Raw genomic sequence first — 17,210 nt, forward strand, 5'->3', positions numbered from 1 at the left:
GGTTTTAGGGTGGAGAACATTCTTTGGGACTCGTATTCTGCAAAACAGGCACAGTGACTGAAACTATGCTGCGCGGTATGATGTGGAACACGGCCTACTCAGCTTTGTGCATCTTCCCTGTAGACCGGTGTGCTTCATATTCCGTGTAAACGTGAAAGTTGTCCTGTTTTGAGCAATGGGTGAAATCATTTAGCAATGCAAGAATCGAAATTGCAGTAATGTCAAATAGCTCATGATAATTTGACCAAATGATAACCGATCATATATTCTGACGCTCTCACAGATACATTTGTAGCTGAAAAGAGTCTGAGAAAATAGACTCAGCTGACCAATGATTTTTGTCTGGATTGACGGGCTATCATTATCTGCTGCGAAATTGATATTGTAGACGGGCACATCCCAGCAGCTGTGCGAGTCGGAGAGGGATCATGGAACCCTTTTCACGTGACTTTGCACCTGTTGTCATGCAGGAGCAGAATTGGAGTTGCAAGAAAGGTGTTCCACCGCTGGCTGGTAGTGTGGCCGAGCGGTCTAAGGCGCTGGATTTAGGCTCCAGTCTCGACAGAGGCGTGGGTTCGAATCCCACCGCTGCCATTTCTGCTGATCAACTCCAACCACGCCGCTTCCTGCAGAGTTGTTTCGACCCCTGCTGCAGTTCGGTTTTAAACAGAAGCCAAATAGGTTTGCTTCCCGGGCAATGAAAGTGCCGATTTTTCCAACGTGTCTGTGCTGTCATGATCGTGTTCGCCTCTCGCGCGGAAAAATCGCAAGCAGCTCTACTCTTGCTTTATGTTCCAGACAAGTTGTCTTTTTACTGGAACCGAATGGAGACTGTTATTTCATCGCTGTTGTGAAACAAAGTCCTACGGTGACTCGACTCGTGGTTATTTGGTTTTCTGGCCAATGAGAAAATCCTTCCAATGAATTTCGACGTCATATGGTATTGAATTTCTCCCACTTCCTTCATTTCCGTCCTGGGTACATCGGAAGGGAAAGGTAATCTAATCGAGACTGTGATTGGTGAAATTCATTTTTTATGACCCATTCTTATAATATTCTTTCTTTCTCTCTTTTCGGCATTGTCTGGGAAGTGGTGGTGCACTCAGGCTCCAGTATGTTTGAAAGAGTAGTTTGGAATTGCCCTGTTGTTAATTGTGAGATTACTTTATGGCTCATGCCCCCGGACTGTCTCACATTTAGCATTCATGCTCGCTGTGTCTGAGAATGCATTTGGTTTGCCAGTTTTGTTTGTGTTCCGTGTTAAATGCTTTCTGTTGTGCCATTCTCTCAATACATTACGAATTAACAGGGTTTGTGAGGTAACTTCCAGCGGCAAGAATCCTCAACTGAGAATCTGGGAAAATTTCCCAGAGTATGGTCAGTCGGAGCAAAAGTAAGGAAATCGTTCGTTTCTGCAGTGGTTCACAATGCTACCTTTCCCGTGAGCAGTCGAAATGATTGTGCCACAGACTGCTTTTCATTTGGTTTTCTTTAAGTCACTGACGAGCAGGAAAATGTAAACGGGGAGGGCGAGTGGGGAAGGGAGGCAGTTGCAGCTCTGGTGAAATTCCTTTTTTGTGATTCACTCAGCAACCAGAGACGTGAAGGTGACTCAAGCGTGAGAGCTCTTCACATCGTGAACAAAAAGCAATCAAGGGCAGTTAGCACCTCTTCCGGAGTGGGGGTGGGGTGAGGTAATTACCTTTTGACTTCTGTTACTATGTTCAGAAACTGCCTTTTAGATTGAGGTGAAGAGAAACTGCATTTCTAAAACGCACCATGGAATTTAGCAAAATTTATTGAGTCGCTTATCTTCGATTCCCACACAGGTTTCCAACTCAGTTGGTATCCATGTGTGAAGATCTCTGCAGCGAATTGCACGGTGAAGGCAAAAAGGCAAGAAAAGTGGCATCTCGAACTGGCTCCGAGGTCAGAGCATCCTTACAATGTGATCTGTCGTTCTCGGATTGTAGTGCTACCTCCGGTTTTAGGGTGGAGAAAATTCTTTGGGACTCGTATTCTGCAAAACAGGCACAGTGACTGAAACTATGCTGCGCGGTATGATGTGGAACACGGCCTACTCAGCTTTGTGCATCTTCCCTGTAGACCGGTGTGCTTCATATTCCGTGTAAACGTGAAAGTTGTCCTGTTTTGAGCAATGGGTGAAATCATTTAGCAATGCAAGAATCGAAATTGCAGTAATGTCAAATAGCTCATGATAATTTGACCAAATGATAACAGATCATATATTCTGACGCTCTCACAGATACATTTGTAGCTGAAAAGAGTCTGAGAAAATAGACTCAGCTGACCAATGATTTTTGTCTGGATTGACGGGCTATCATTATCTGCTGCGAAATTGATATTGTAGACGGGCACATCCCAGCAGCTGTGCGAGTCGGAGAGGGATCATGGAACCCTTTTCACGTGACTTTGCACCTGTTGTCATGCAGGAGCAGAATTGGAGTTGCAAGAAAGGTGTGCCGTCGCTGGCTGGTAGTGTGGCCGAGCGGTCTAAGGCGCTGGATTTAGGCTCCAATCTCGACAGAGGCGTGGGTTCGAATCCCACCGCTGCCATTTCTGCTGATCAACTCCAACCACGCCGCTTCCTGCAGAGTTGTTTCGACCCCTGCTGCAGTTCGGTTTTAAACAGAAGCCAAATAGGTTTTCTTCCCGGGCAATGAAAGTGCCGATTTTTCCAACGTGTCTGTGCTGTCATGATCGTGTTCGCCTCTCGCGCGGAAAAATCGCAAGCAGCTCTACTCTTGCTTTATGTTCCAGACAAGTTGTCTTTTTACTGGAACCGAATGGAGACTGTTATTTCATCGCTGTTGTGAAACAAAGTCCTACGGTGACTCGACTCGTGGTTATTTGGTTTTCTGGCCAATGAGAAAATCCTTCCAATGAATTTCGACGTCATATGGTATTGAATTTCTCCCACTTCCTTCATTTCCGTCCTGGGTACATCGGAAGGGAAAGGTAATCTAATCGAGACTGTGATTGGTGAAATTCATTTTTTATGACCCATTCTTATAATATTCTTTCTTTCTCTCTTTTCGGCATTGTCTGGGAAGTGGTGGTGCACTCACGCTCCAGTATGTTTGAAAGAGTAGTTTGGAATTGCCCTGTTGTTAATTGTGAGATTACTTTATGGCTCATGCCCCCGGACTGTCTCACATTTAGCATTCATGCTCGCTGTGTCTGAGAATGCATTTGGTTTGGCAGTTTTGTTTGTGTTCCGTGTTAAATGCTTTCTGTTGTGCGATTCTCTCAATACATTACGAATTAACAGGGTTCGTGAGGTAACTTCCAGCGGCAAGAATCCTCAACTGAGAATCTGGGAAAATTTCCCAGAGTATGGTCAGTCGGAGCAAAAGTAAGGAAATCGTTCGTTTCTGCAGTGGTTCACAATGCTACCTTTCCCGTGAGCAGTCGAAATGATTGTGCCACAGACTGCTTTTCATTTGGTTTTCTTTAAGTCACTGACGAGCAGGAAAATGTAAACGGGGAGGGCGAGTGGGGAAGGGAGGCAGTTGCAGCTCTGGTGAAATTCCTTTTTTGTGATTCACTCAGCAACCAGAGACGTGAAGGTGACTCAAGCGTGAGAGCTCTTCACATCGTGAACAAAAAGCAATCAAGGGCAGTTAGCACCTCTTCCGGAGTGGGGGTGGGGTGAGGTAATTACCTTTTGACTTCTGTTACTATGTTCAGAAACTGCCTTTTAGATTGAGGTGAAGAGAAACTGCATTTCTAAAACGCACCATGGAATTTAGCAAAATTTATTGAGTCGCTTATCTTCGATTCCCACACAGGTTTCCAACTCAGTTGGTATCCATGTGTGAAGATCTCTGCAGCGAATTGCACGGTGAAGGCAAAAAGGCAAGAAAAGTGGCATCTCGAACTGGCTCCGAGGTCAGAGCATCCTTACAATGTGATCTGTCGTTCTCGGATTGTAGTGCTACCTCCGGTTTTAGGGTGGAGAACATTCTTTGGGACTCGTATTCTGCAAAACAGGCACAGTGACTGAAACTATGCTGCGCGGTATGATGTGGAACACGGCCTACTCAGCTTTGTGCATCTTCCCTGTAGACCGGTGTGCTTCATATTCCGTGTAAACGTGAAAGTTGTCCTGTTTTGAGCAATGGGTGAAATCATTTAGCAATGCAAGAATCGAAATTGCAGTAATGTCAAATAGCTCATGATAATTTGACCAAATGATAACCGATCATATATTCTGACGCTCTCACAGATACATTTGTAGCTGAAAAGAGTCTGAGAAAATAGACTCAGCTGACCAATGATTTTTGTCTGGATTGACGGGCTATCATTATCTGCTGCGAAATTGATATTGTAGACGGGCACATCCCAGCAGCTGTGCGAGTCGGAGAGGGATCATGGAACCCTTTTCACGTGACTTTGCACCTGTTGTCATGCAGGAGCAGAATTGGAGTTGCAAGAAAGGTGTGCCGCCGCTGGCTGGTAGTGTGGCCGAGCGGTCTAAGGCGCTGGATTTAGGCTCCAGTCTCGACAGAGGCGTGCGTTCGAATCCCACCGCTGCCATTTCTGCTGATCAACTCCAACCACGCCGCTTCCTGCAGAGTTGTTTCGACCCCTGCTGCAGTTCGGTTTTAAACAGAAGCCAAATAGGTTTGCTTCCCGGGCAATGAAAGTGCCGATTTTTCCAACGTGTCTGTGCTGTCATGATCGTGTTCGCCTCTCGCGCGGAAAAATCGCAAGCAGCTCTACTCTTGCTTTATGTTCCAGACAAGTTGTCTTTTTACTGGAACCGAATGGAGACTGTTATTTCATCGCTGTTGTGAAACAAAGTCCTACGGTGACTCGACTCGTGGTTATTTGGTTTTCTGGCCAATGAGAAAATCCTTCCAATGAATTTCGACGTCATATGGTATTGAATTTCTCCCACTTCCTTCATTTCCGTCCTGGGTACATCGGAAGGGAAAGGTAATCTAATCGAGACTGTGATTGGTGAAATTCATTTTTTATGACCCATTCTTATAATATTCTTTCTTTCTCTCTTTTCGGCATTGTCTGGGAAGTGGTGGTGCACTCAGGCTCCAGTATGTTTGAAAGAGTAGTTTGGAATTGCCCTGTTGTTAATTGTGAGATTACTTTATGGCTCATGCCCCCGGACTGTCTCACATTTAGCATTCATGCTCGCTGTGTCTGAGAATGCATTTGGTTTGCCAGTTTTGTTTGTGTTCCGTGTTAAATGCTTTCTGTTGTGCGATTCTCTCAATACATTACGAATTAACAGGTTTTGAGAGGTAACTTCCAGCGGCAAGAATCCTCAACTGAGAATCTGGGAAAATTTCCCAGAGTATGGTCAGTCGGAGCAAAAGTAAGGAAATCGTTCGTTTCTGCAGTGGTTCACAATGCTACCTTTCCCGTGAGCAGTCGAAATGATTGTGCCACAGACTGCTTTTCATTTGGTTTTCTTTAAGTCACTGACGAGCAGGAAAATGTAAACGGGGAGGGCGAGTGGGGAAGGGAGGCAGTTGCAGCTCTGGTGAAATTCCTTTTTTGTGATTCACTCAGCAACCAGAGACGTGAAGGTGACTCAAGCGTGAGAGCTCTTCACATCGTGAACAAAAAGCAATCAAGGGCAGTTAGCACCTCTTCCGGAGTGGGGGTGGGGTGAGGTAATTACCTTTTGACTTCTGTTACTATGTTCAGAAACTGCCTTTTAGATTGAGGTGAAGAGAAACTGCATTTCTAAAACGCACCATGGAATTTAGCAAAATTTATTGAGTCGCTTATCTTCGATTCCCACACAGGTTTCCAACTCAGTTGGTATCCATGTGTGAAGATCTCTGCAGCGAATTGCACGGTGAAGGCAAAAAGGCAAGAAAAGTGGCATCTCGAACTGGCTCCGAGGTCAGAGCATCCTTACAATGTGATCTGTCGTTCTCTGATTGTAGTGCTACCTCCGGTTTTAGGGTGGAGAACATTCTTTGGGACTCGTATTCTGCAAAACAGGCACAGTGACTGAAACTATGCTGCGCGGTATGATGTGGAACACGGCCTACTCAGCTTTGTGCATCTTCCCTGTAGACCGGTGTGCTTCATATTCCGTGTAAACGTGAAAGTTGTCCTGTTTTGAGCAATGGGTGAAATCATTTAGCAATGCAAGAATCGAAATTGCAGTAATGTCAAATAGCTCATGATAATTTGACCAAATGATAACCGATCATATATTCTGACGCTCTCACAGATACATTTGTAGCTGAAAAGAGTCTGAGAAAATAGACTCAGCTGACCAATGATTTTTGTCTGGATTGACGGGCTATCATTATCTGCTGCGAAATTGATATTGTAGACGGGCACATCCCAGCAGCTGTGCGAGTCGGAGAGGGATCATGGAACCCTTTTCACGTGACTTTGCACCTGTTGTCATGCAGGAGCAGAATTGGAGTTGCAAGAAAGGTGTGCCGCCGCTGGCTGGTAGTGTGGCCGAGCGGTCTAAGGCGCTGGATTTAGGCTCCAGTCTCGACAGAGGCGTGGGTTCGAATCCCACCGCTGCCATTTCTGCTGATCAACTCCAACCACGCCGCTTCCTGCAGAGTTGTTTCGACCCCTGCTGCAGTTCGGTTTTAAACAGAAGCCAAATAGGTTTGCTTCCCGGGCAATGAAAGTGCCGATTTTTCCAACGTGTCTGTGCTGTCATGATCGTGTTCGCCTCTCGCGCGGAAAAATCGCAAGCAGCTCTACTCTTGCTTTATGTTCCAGACAAGTTGTCTTTTTACTGGAACCGAATGGAGACTGTTATTTCATCGCTGTTGTGAAACAAAGTCCTACGGTGACTCGACTCGTGGTTATTTGGTTTTCTGGCCAATGAGAAAATCCTTCCAATGAATTTCGACGTCATATGGTATTGAATTTCTCCCACTTCCTTCATTTCCGTCCTGGGTACATCGGAAGGGAAAGGTAATCTAATCGAGACTGTGATTGGTGAAATTCATTTTTTATGACCCATTCTTATAATATTCTTTCTTTCTCTCTTTTCGGCATTGTCTGGGAAGTGGTGGTGCACTCAGGCTCCAGTATGTTTGAAAGAGTAGTTTGGAATTGCCCTGTTGTTAATTGTGAGATTACTTTATGGCTCATGCCCCCGGACTGTCTCACATTTAGCATTCATGCTCGCTGTGTCTGAGAATGCATTTGGTTTGCCAGTTTTGTTTGTGTTCCGTGTTAAATGCTTTCTGTTGTGCGATTCTCTCAATACATTACGAATTAACAGGTTTTGAGAGGTAACTTCCAGCGGCAAGAATCCTCAACTGAGAATCTGGGAAAATTTCCCAGAGTATGGTCAGTCGGAGCAAAAGTAAGGAAATCGTTCGTTTCTGCAGTGGTTCACAATGCTACCTTTCCCGTGAGCAGTCGAAATGATTGTGCCACAGACTGCTTTTCATTTGGTTTTCTTTAAGTCACTGACGAGCAGGAAAATGTAAACGGGGAGGGCGAGTGGGGAAGGGAGGCAGTTGCAGCTCTGGTGAAATTCCTTTTTTGTGATTCACTCAGCAACCAGAGACGTGAAGGTGACTCAAGCGTGAGAGCTCTTCACATCGTGAACAAAAAGCAATCAAGGGCAGTTAGCACCTCTTCCGGAGTGGGGGTGGGGTGAGGTAATTACCTTTTGACTTCTGTTACTATGTTCAGAAACTGCCTTTTAGATTGAGGTGAAGAGAAACTGCATTTCTAAAACGCACCATGGAATTTAGCAAAATTTATTGAGTCGCTTATCTTCGATTCCCACACAGGTTTCCAACTCAGTTGGTATCCATGTGTGAAGATCTCTGCAGCGAATTGCACGGTGAAGGCAAAAAGGCAAGAAAAGTGGCATCTCGAACTGGCTCCGAGGTCAGAGCATCCTTACAATGTGATCTGTCGTTCTCTGATTGTAGTGCTAAATCCGGTTTTAGGGTGGAGAACATTCTTTGGGACTCGTATTCTGCAAAACAGGCACAGTGACTGAAACTATGCTGCGCGGTATGATGTGGAACACGGCCTACTCAGCTTTGTGCATCTTCCCTGTAGACCGGTGTGCTTCATATTCCGTGTAAACGTGAAAGTTGTCCTGTTTTGAGCAATGGGTGAAATCATTTAGCAATGCAAGAATCGAAATTGCAGTAATGTCAAATAGCTCATGATAATTTGACCAAATGATAACCGATCATATATTCTGACGCTCTCACAGATACATTTGTAGCTGAAAAGAGTCTGAGAAAATAGACTCAGCTGACCAATGATTTTTGTCTGGATTGACGGGCTATCATTATCTGCTGCGAAATTGATATTGTAGACGGGCACATCCCAGCAGCTGTGCGAGTCGGAGAGGGATCATGGAACCCTTTTCACGTGACTTTGCACCTGTTGTCATGCAGGAGCAGAATTGGAGTTGCAAGAAAGGTGTGCCGCCGCTGGCTGGTAGTGTGGCCGAGCGGTCTAAGGCGCTGGATTTAGGCTCCAGTCTCGACAGAGGCGTGGGTTCGAATCCCACCGCTGCCATTTCTGCTGATCAACTCCAACCACGCCGCTTCCTGCAGAGTTGTTTCGACCCCTGCTGCAGTTCGGTTTTAAACAGAAGCCAAATAGGTTTGCTTCCCGGGCAATGAAAGTGCCGATTTTTCCAACGTGTCTGTGCTGTCATGATCGTGTTCGCCTCTCGCGCGGAAAAATCGCAAGCAGCTCTACTCTTGCTTTATGTTCCAGACAAGTTGTCTTTTTACTGGAACCGAATGGAGACTGTTATTTCATCGCTGTTGTGAAACAAAGTCCTACGGTGACTCGACTCGTGGTTATTTGGTTTTCTGGCCAATGAGAAAATCCTTCCAATGAATTTCGACGTCATATGGTATTGAATTTCTCCCACTTCCTTCATTTCCGTCCTGGGTACATCGGAAGGGAAAGGTAATCTAATCGAGACTGTGATTGGTGAAATTCATTTTTTATGACCCATTCTTATAATATTCTTTCTTTCTCTCTTTTCGGCATTGTCTGGGAAGTGGTGGTGCACTCAGGCTCCAGTATGTTTGAAAGAGTAGTTTGGAATTGCCCTGTTGTTAATTGTGAGATTACTTTATGGCTCATGCCCCCGGACTGTCTCACATTTAGCATTCATGCTCGCTGTGTCTGAGAATGCATTTGGTTTGCCAGTTTTGTTTGTGTTCCGTGTTAAATGCTTTCTGTTGTGCGATTCTCTCAATACATTACGAATTAACAGGGTTTGAGAGGTAACTTCCAGCGGCAAGAATCCTCAACTGAGAATCTGGGAAAATTTCCCAGAGTATGGTCAGTCGGAGCAAAAGTAAGGAAATCGTTCGTTTCTGCAGTGGTTCACAATGTTACCTTTCCCGTGAGCAGTCGAAATGATTGTGCCACAGACTGCTTTTCATTTGGTTTTCTTTAAGTCACTGACGAGCAGGAAAATGTAAACGGGGAGGGCGAGTGGGGAAGGGAGGCAGTTGCAGCTCTGGTGAAATTCCTTTTTTGTGATTCACTCAGCAACCAGAGACGTGAAGGTGACTCAAGCGTGAGAGCTCTTCACATCGTGAACAAAAAGCAATCAAGGGCAGTTAGCACCTCTTCCGGAGTGGGGGTGGGGTGAGGTAATTACCTTTTGACTTCTGTTACTATGTTCAGAAACTGCCTTTTAGATTGAGGTGAAGAGAAACTGCATTTCTAAAACGCACCATGGAATTTAGCAAAATTTATTGAGTCGCTTATCTTCGATTCCCACACAGGTTTCCAACTCAGTTGGTATCCATGTGTGAAGATCTCTGCAGCGAATTGCACGGTGAAGGCAAAAAGGCAAGAAAAGTGGCATCTCGAACTGGCTCCGAGGTCAGAGCATCCTTGCAATGTGATCTGTCGTTCTCGGATTGTAGTGCTACCTCCGGTTTTAGGGTGGAGACCATTCTTTGGGACTCGTATTCTGCAAAACAGGCACAGTGACTGAAACTATGCTGCGCGGTATGATGTGGAACACGGCCTACTCAGCTTTGTGCATCTTCCCTGTAGACCGGTGTGCTTCATATTCCGTGTAAACGTGAAAGTTGTCCTGTTTTGAGCAATGGGTGAAATCATTTAGCAATGCAAGAATCGAAATTGCAGTAATGTCAAATAGCTCATGATAATTTGACCAAATGATAACCGATCATATATTCTGACGCTCTCACAGATACATTTGTAGCTGAAAAGAGTCTGAGAAAATAGACTCAGCTGACCAATGATTTTTGTCTGGATTGACGGGCTATCATTATCTGCTGCGAAATTGATATTGTAGACGGGCACATCCCAGCAGCTGTGCGAGTCGGAGAGGGATCATGGAACCCTTTTCACGTGACTTTGCACCTGTTGTCATGCAGGAGCAGAATTGGAGTTGCAAGAAAGGTGTGCCGCCGCTGGCTGGTAGTGTGGCCGAGCGGTCTTAGGCGCTGGATTTAGGCTCCAGTCTCGACAGAGGCGTGGGTTCGAATCCCACCGCTGCCATTTCTGCTGATCAACTCCAACCACGCCGCTTCCTGCAGAGTTGTTTCGACCCCTGCTGCAGTTCGGTTTTAAACAGAAGCCAAATAGGTTTGCTTCCCGGGCAATGAAAGTGCCGATTTTTCCAACGTGTCTGTGCTGTCATGATCGTGTTCGCCTCTCGCGCGGAAAAATCGCAAGCAGCTCTACTCTTGCTTTATGTTCCAGACAAGTTGTCTTTTTACTGGAACCGAATGGAGACTGTTATTTCATCGCTGTTGTGAAACAAAGTCCTACGGTGACTCGACTCGTGGTTATTTGGTTTTCTGGCCAATGAGAAAATCCTTCCAATGAATTTCGACGTCATATGGTATTGAATTTCTCCCACTTCCTTCATTTCCGTCCTGGGTACATCGGAAGGGAAAGGTAATCTAATCGAGACTGTGATTGGTGAAATTCATTTTTTATGACCCATTCTTATAATATTCTTTCTTTCTCTCTTTTCGGCATTGTCTGGGAAGTGGTGGTGCACTCAGGCTCCAGTATGTTTGAAAGAGTAGTTTGGAATTGCCCTGTTGTTAATTGTGAGATTACTTTATGGCTCATGCCCCCGGACTGTCTCACATTTAGCATTCATGCTCGCTGTGTCTGAGAATGCATTTGGTTTGCCAGTTTTGTTTGTGTTCCGTGTTAAATGCTTTCTGTTGTGCCATTCTCTCAATACATTACGAATTAACAGGGTTTGTGAGGTAACTTCCAGCGGCAAGAATCCTCAACTGAGAATCTGGGAAAATTTCCCAGAGTATGGTCAGTCGGAGCAAAAGTAAGGAAATCGTTCGTTTCTGCAGTGGTTCACAATGCTACCTTTCCCGTGAGCAGTCGAAATGATTGTGCCACAGACTGCTTTTCATTTGGTTTTCTTTAAGTCACTGACGAGCAGGAAAATGTAAACGGGGAGGGCGAGTGGGGAAGGGAGGCAGTTGCAGCTCTGGTGAAATTCCTTTTTTGTGATTCACTCAGCAACCAGAGACGTGAAGGTGACTCAAGCGTGAGAGCTCTTCACATCGTGAACAAAAAGCAATCAAGGGCAGTTAGCACCTCTTCCGGAGTGGGGGTGGGGTGAGGTAATTACCTTTTGACTTCTGTTACTATGTTCAGAAACTGCCTTTTAGATTGAGGTGAAGAGAAACTGCATTTCTAAAACGCACCATGGAATTTAGCAAAATTTATTGAGTCGCTTATCTTCGATTCCCACACAGGTTTCCAACTCAGTTGGTATCCATGTGTGAAGATCTCTGCAGCGAATTGCACGGTGAAGGCAAAAAGGCAAGAAAAGTGGCATCTCGAACTGGCTCCGAGGTCAGAGCATCCTTACAATGTGATCTGTCGTTCTCGGATTGTAGTGCTACCTCCGGTTTTAGGGTGGAGAACATTCTTTGGGACTCGTATTCTGCAAAACAGGCACAGTGACTGAAACTATGCTGCGCGGTATGATGTGGAACACGGCCTACTCAGCTTTGTGCATCTTCCCTGTAGACCGGTGTGCTTCATATTCCGTGTAAACGTGAAAGTTGTCCTGTTTTGAGCAATGGGTGAAATCATTTAGCAATGCAAGAATCGAAATTGCAGTAATGTCAAATAGCTCATGATAATTTGACCAAATGATAACCGATCATATATTCTGACGCTCTCACAGATACATTTGTAGCTGAAAAGAGTCTGAGAAAATAGACTCAGCTGACCAATGATTTTTGTCTGGATTGACGGGCTATCATTATCTGCTGCGAAATTGATATTGTAGACGGGCACATCCCAGCAGCTGTGCGAGTCGGAGAGGGATCATGGAACCCTTTTCACGTGACTTTGCACCTGTTGTCATGCAGGAGCAGAATTGGAGTTGCAAGAAAGGTGTGCCGCCGCTGGCTGGTAGTGTGGCCGAGCGGTCTAAGGCGCTGGATTTAGGCTCCAGTCTCGACAGAGGCGTGCGTTCGAATCCCACCGCTGCCATTTCTGCTGATCAACTCCAACCACGCCGCTTCCTGCAGAGTTGTTTCGACCCCTGCTGCAGTTCGGTTTTAAACAGAAGCCAAATAGGTTTGCTTCCCGGGCAATGAAAGTGCCGATTTTTCCAACGTGTCTGTGCTGTCATGATCGTGTTCGCCTCTCGCGCGGAAAAATCGCAAGCAGCTCTACTCTTGCTTTATGTTCCAGACAAGTTGTCTTTTTACTGGAACCGAATGGAGACTGTTATTTCATCGCTGTTGTGAAACAAAGTCCTACGGTGACTCGACTCGTGGTTATTTGGTTTTCTGGCCAATGAGAAAATCCTTCCAATGAATTTCGACGTCATATGGTATTGAATTTCTCCCACTTCCTTCATTTCCGTCCTGGGTACATCGGAAGGGAAAGGTAATCTAATCGAGACTGTGATTGGTGAAATTCATTTTTTATGACCCATTCTTATAATATTCTTTCTTTCTCTCTTTTCGGCATTGTCTGGGAAGTGGTGGTGCACTCAGGCTCCAGTATGTTTGAAAGAGTAGTTTGGAATTGCCCTGTTGTTAATTGTGAGATTACTTTATGGCTCATGCCCCCGGACTGTCTCACATTTAGCATTCATGCTCGCTGTGTCTGAGAATGCATTTGGTTTGCCAGTTTTGTTTGTGTTCCGTGTTAAATGCTTTCTGTTGTGCGATTCTCTCAATACATTACGAATTAACAGGTTTTGAGAGGTAACTTCCAGCGGCAAGAATCCTCAACTGAGAATCTGGGAAAATTTCCCAGAGTATGGTCAGTCGGAGCAAAAGTAAGGAAATCGTTCGTTTCTGCAGTGGTTCACAATGCTACCTTTCCCGTGAGCAGTCGAAATGATTGTGCCACAGACTGCTTTTCATTTGGTTTTCTTTAAGTCACTGACGAGCAGGAAAATGTAAACGGGGAGGGCGAGTGGGGAAGGGAGGCAGTTGCAGCTCTGGTGAAATTCCTTTTTTGTGATTCACTCAGCAACCAGAGACGTGAAGGTGACTCAAGCGTGAGAGCTCTTCACATCGTGAACAAAAAGCAATCAAGGGCAGTTAGCACCTCTTCCGGAGTGGGGGTGGGGTGAGGTAATTACCTTTTGACTTCTGTTACTATGTTCAGAAACTGCCTTTTAGATTGAGGTGAAGAGAAACTGCATTTCTAAAACGCACCATGGAATTTAGCAAAATTTATTGAGTCGCTTATCTTCGATTCCCACACAGGTTTCCAACTCAGTTGGTATCCATGTGTGAAGATCTCTGCAGCGAATTGCACGGTGAAGGCAAAAAGGCAAGAAAAGTGGCATCTCGAACTGGCTCCGAGGTCAGAGCATCCTTACAATGTGATCTGTCGTTCTCTGATTGTAGTGCTAAATCCGGTTTTAGGGTGGAGAACATTCTTTGGGACTCGTATTCTGCAAAACAGGCACAGTGACTGAAACTATGCTGCGCGGTATGATGTGGAACACGGCCTACTCAGCTTTGTGCATCTTCCCTGTAGACCGGTGTGCTTCATATTCCGTGTAAACGTGAAAGTTGTCCTGTTTTGAGCAATGGGTGAAATCATTTAGCAATGCAAGAATCGAAATTGCAGTAATGTCAAATAGCTCATGATAATTTGACCAAATGATAACCGATCATATATTCTGACGCTCTCACAGATACATTTGTAGCTGAAAAGAGTCTGAGAAAATAGACTCAGCTGACCAATGATTTTTGTCTGGATTGACGGGCTATCATTATCTGCTGCGAAATTGATATTGTAGACGGGCACATCCCAGCAGCTGTGCGAGTCGGAGAGGGATCATGGAACCCTTTTCACGTGACTTTGCACCTGTTGTCATGCAGGAGCAGAATTGGAGTTGCAAGAAAGGTGTGCCGCCGCTGGCTGGTAGTGTGGCCGAGCGGTCTAAGGCGCTGGATTTAGGCTCCAGTCTCGACAGAGGCGTGGGTTCGAATCCCACCGCTGCCATTTCTGCTGATCAACTCCAACCACGCCGCTTCCTGCAGAGTTGTTTCGACCCCTGCTGCAGTTCGGTTTTAAACAGAAGCCAAATAGGTTTGCTTCCCGGGCAATGAAAGTGCCGATTTTTCCAACGTGTCTGTGCTGTCATGATCGTGTTCGCCTCTCGCGCGGAAAAATCGCAAGCAGCTCTACTCTTGCTTTATGTTCCAGACAAGTTGTCTTTTTACTGGAACCGAATGGAGACTGTTATTTCATCGCTGTTGTGAAACAAAGTCCTACGGTGACTCGACTCGTGGTTATTTGGTTTTCTGGCCAATGAGAAAATCCTTCCAATGAATTTCGACGTCATATGGTATTGAATCTCTCCCACTTCCTTCATTTCCGTCCTGGGTACATCGGAAGGGAAAGGTAATCTAATCGAGACTGTGATTGGTGAAATTCATTTTTTATGACCCATTCTTATAATATTCTTTCTTTCTCTCTTTTCGGCATTGTCTGGGAAGTGGTGGTGCACTCAGGCTCCAGTATGTTTGAAAGAGTAGTTTGGAATTGCCCTGTTGTTAATTGTGAGATTACTTTATGGCTCATGCCCCCGGACTGTCTCACATTTAGCATTCATGCTCGCTGTGTCTGAGAATGCATTTGGTTTGCCAGTTTTGTTTGTGTTCCGTGTTAAATGCTTTCTGTTGTGCGATTCTCTCAATACATTACGAATTAACAGGTTTTGAGAGGTAACTTCCAGCGGCAAGAATCCTCAACTGAGAATCTGGGAAAATTTCCCAGAGTATGGTCAGTCGGAGCAAAAGTAAGGAAATCGTTCGTTTCTGCAGTGGTTCACAATGCTACCTTTCCCGTGAGCAGTCGAAATGATTGTGCCACAGACTGCTTTTCATTTGGTTTTCTTTAAGTCACTGACGAGCAGGAAAATGTAAACGGGGAGGGCGAGTGGGGAAGGGAGGCAGTTGCAGCTCTGGTGAAATTCCTTTTTTGTGATTCACTCAGCAACCAGAGACGTGAAGGTGACTCAAGCGTGAGAGCTCTTCACATCGTGAACAAAAAGCAATCAAGGGCAGTTAGCACCTCTTCCGGAGTGGGGGTGGGGTGAGGTAATTACCTTTTGACTTCTGTTACTATGTTCAGAAACTGCCTTTTAGATTGAGGTGAAGAGAAACTGCATTTCTAAAACGCACCATGGAATTTAGCAAAATTTATTGAGTCGCTTATCTTCGATTCCCACACAGGTTTCCAACTCAGTTGGTATCCATGTGTGAAGATCTCTGCAGCGAATTGCACGGTGAAGGCAAAAAGGCAAGAAAAGTGGCATCTCGAACTGGCTCCGAGGTCAGAGCATCCTTACAATGTGATCTGTCGTTCTCTGATTGTAGTGCTAAATCCGGTTTTAGGGTGGAGAACATTCTTTGGGACTCGTATTCTGCAAAACAGGCACAGTGACTGAAACTATGCTGCGCGGTATGATGTGGAACACGGCCTACTCAGCTTTGTGCATCTTCCCTGTAGACCGGTGTGCTTCATATTCCGTGTAAACGTGAAAGTTGTCCTGTTTTGAGCAATGGGTGAAATCATTTAGCAATGCAAGAATCGAAATTGCAGTAATGTCAAATAGCTCATGATAATTTGACCAAATGATAACCGATCATATATTCTGACGCTCTCACAGATACATTTGTAGCTGAAAAGAGTCTGAGAAAATAGACTCAGCTGACCAATGATTTTTGTCTGGATTGACGGGCTATCATTATCTGCTGCGAAATTGATATTGTAGACGGGCACATCCCAGCAGCTGTGCGAGTCGGAGAGGGATCATGGAACCCTTTTCACGTGACTTTGCACCTGTTGTCATGCAGGAGCAGAATTGGAGTTGCAAGAAAGGTGTGCCGCCGCTGGCTGGTAGTGTGGCCGAGCGGTCTAAGGCGCTGGATTTAGGCTCCAGTCTCGACAGAGGCGTGGGTTCGAATCCCACCGCTGCCATTTCTGCTGATCAACTCCAACCACGCCGCTTCCTGCAGAGTTGTTTCGACCCCTGCTGCAGTTCGGTTTTAAACAGAAGCCAAATAGGTTTGCTTCCCGGGCAATGAAAGTGCCGATTTTTCCAACGTGTCTGTGCTGTCATGATCGTGTTCGCCTCTCGCGCGGAAAAATCGCAAGCAGCTCTACTCTTGCTTTATGTTCCAGACAAGTTGTCTTTTTACTGGAACCGAATGGAGACTGTTATTTCATCGCTGTTGTGAAACAAAGTCCTACGGTGACTCGACTCGTGGTTATTTGGTTTTCTGGCCAATGAGAAAATCCTTCCAATGAATTTCGACGTCATATGGTATTGAATTTCTCCCACTTCCTTCATTTCCGTCCTGGGTACATCGGAAGGGAAAGGTAATCTAATCGAGACTGTGATTGGTGAAATTCATTTTTTATGACCCATTCTTATAATATTCTTTCTTTCTCTCTTTTCGGCATTGTCTGGGAAGTGGTGGTGCACTCAGGCTCCAGTATGTTTGAAAGAGTAGTTTGGAATTGCCCTGTTGTTAATTGTGAGATTACTTTATGGCTCATGCCCCCGGACTGTCTCACATTTAGCATTCATGCTCGCTGTGTCTGAGAATGCATTTGGTTTGCCAGTTTTGTTTGTGTTCCGTGTTAAATGCTTTCTGTTGTGCGATTCTCTCAATACATTACGAATTAACAGGTTTTGAGAGGTAACTTCCAGCGGCAAGAATCCTCAA

General features: G+C 45.4%; 9 non-coding genes across 9 annotated transcripts; all 9 read left to right on the top strand.

The window, feature by feature from the left end:
* Nucleotides 1-512: 512 nt before the first annotated feature.
* Nucleotides 513-594, top strand: trnal-uag (transfer RNA leucine (anticodon UAG)). Its single transcript has one exon. It is a non-coding gene; the product is annotated as a tRNA-Leu (tRNA).
* A 1,901-nt stretch (nt 595-2,495) lies between these two features.
* trnal-uag (transfer RNA leucine (anticodon UAG)) lies at nt 2,496-2,577 on the top strand. The gene has a single exon. It is a non-coding gene; the product is annotated as a tRNA-Leu (tRNA).
* A 1,901-nt stretch (nt 2,578-4,478) lies between these two features.
* On the top strand, nt 4,479-4,560 carry trnal-uag (transfer RNA leucine (anticodon UAG)). The gene has a single exon. It is a non-coding gene; the product is annotated as a tRNA-Leu (tRNA).
* Nucleotides 4,561-6,461: 1,901 nt separating this feature from the next.
* On the top strand, nt 6,462-6,543 carry trnal-uag (transfer RNA leucine (anticodon UAG)). Its single transcript has one exon. It is a non-coding gene; the product is annotated as a tRNA-Leu (tRNA).
* Nucleotides 6,544-8,444: 1,901 nt separating this feature from the next.
* On the top strand, nt 8,445-8,526 carry trnal-uag (transfer RNA leucine (anticodon UAG)). The gene has a single exon. It is a non-coding gene; the product is annotated as a tRNA-Leu (tRNA).
* Nucleotides 8,527-10,427: 1,901 nt separating this feature from the next.
* Nucleotides 10,428-10,509, top strand: trnal-uag (transfer RNA leucine (anticodon UAG)). Its single transcript has one exon. It is a non-coding gene; the product is annotated as a tRNA-Leu (tRNA).
* Nucleotides 10,510-12,410: 1,901 nt separating this feature from the next.
* On the top strand, nt 12,411-12,492 carry trnal-uag (transfer RNA leucine (anticodon UAG)). Its single transcript has one exon. It is a non-coding gene; the product is annotated as a tRNA-Leu (tRNA).
* Nucleotides 12,493-14,393: 1,901 nt separating this feature from the next.
* trnal-uag (transfer RNA leucine (anticodon UAG)) lies at nt 14,394-14,475 on the top strand. Its single transcript has one exon. It is a non-coding gene; the product is annotated as a tRNA-Leu (tRNA).
* Nucleotides 14,476-16,376: 1,901 nt separating this feature from the next.
* trnal-uag (transfer RNA leucine (anticodon UAG)) lies at nt 16,377-16,458 on the top strand. The gene has a single exon. It is a non-coding gene; the product is annotated as a tRNA-Leu (tRNA).
* The last annotated feature ends 752 nt before the right edge of the window (nt 16,459-17,210 follow it).

Source organism: Chiloscyllium punctatum, chromosome 46 (genome assembly GCF_047496795.1).
Source record: "Chiloscyllium punctatum isolate Juve2018m chromosome 46, sChiPun1.3, whole genome shotgun sequence".
Taxonomy (NCBI): domain Eukaryota; kingdom Metazoa; phylum Chordata; class Chondrichthyes; order Orectolobiformes; family Hemiscylliidae; genus Chiloscyllium; species Chiloscyllium punctatum.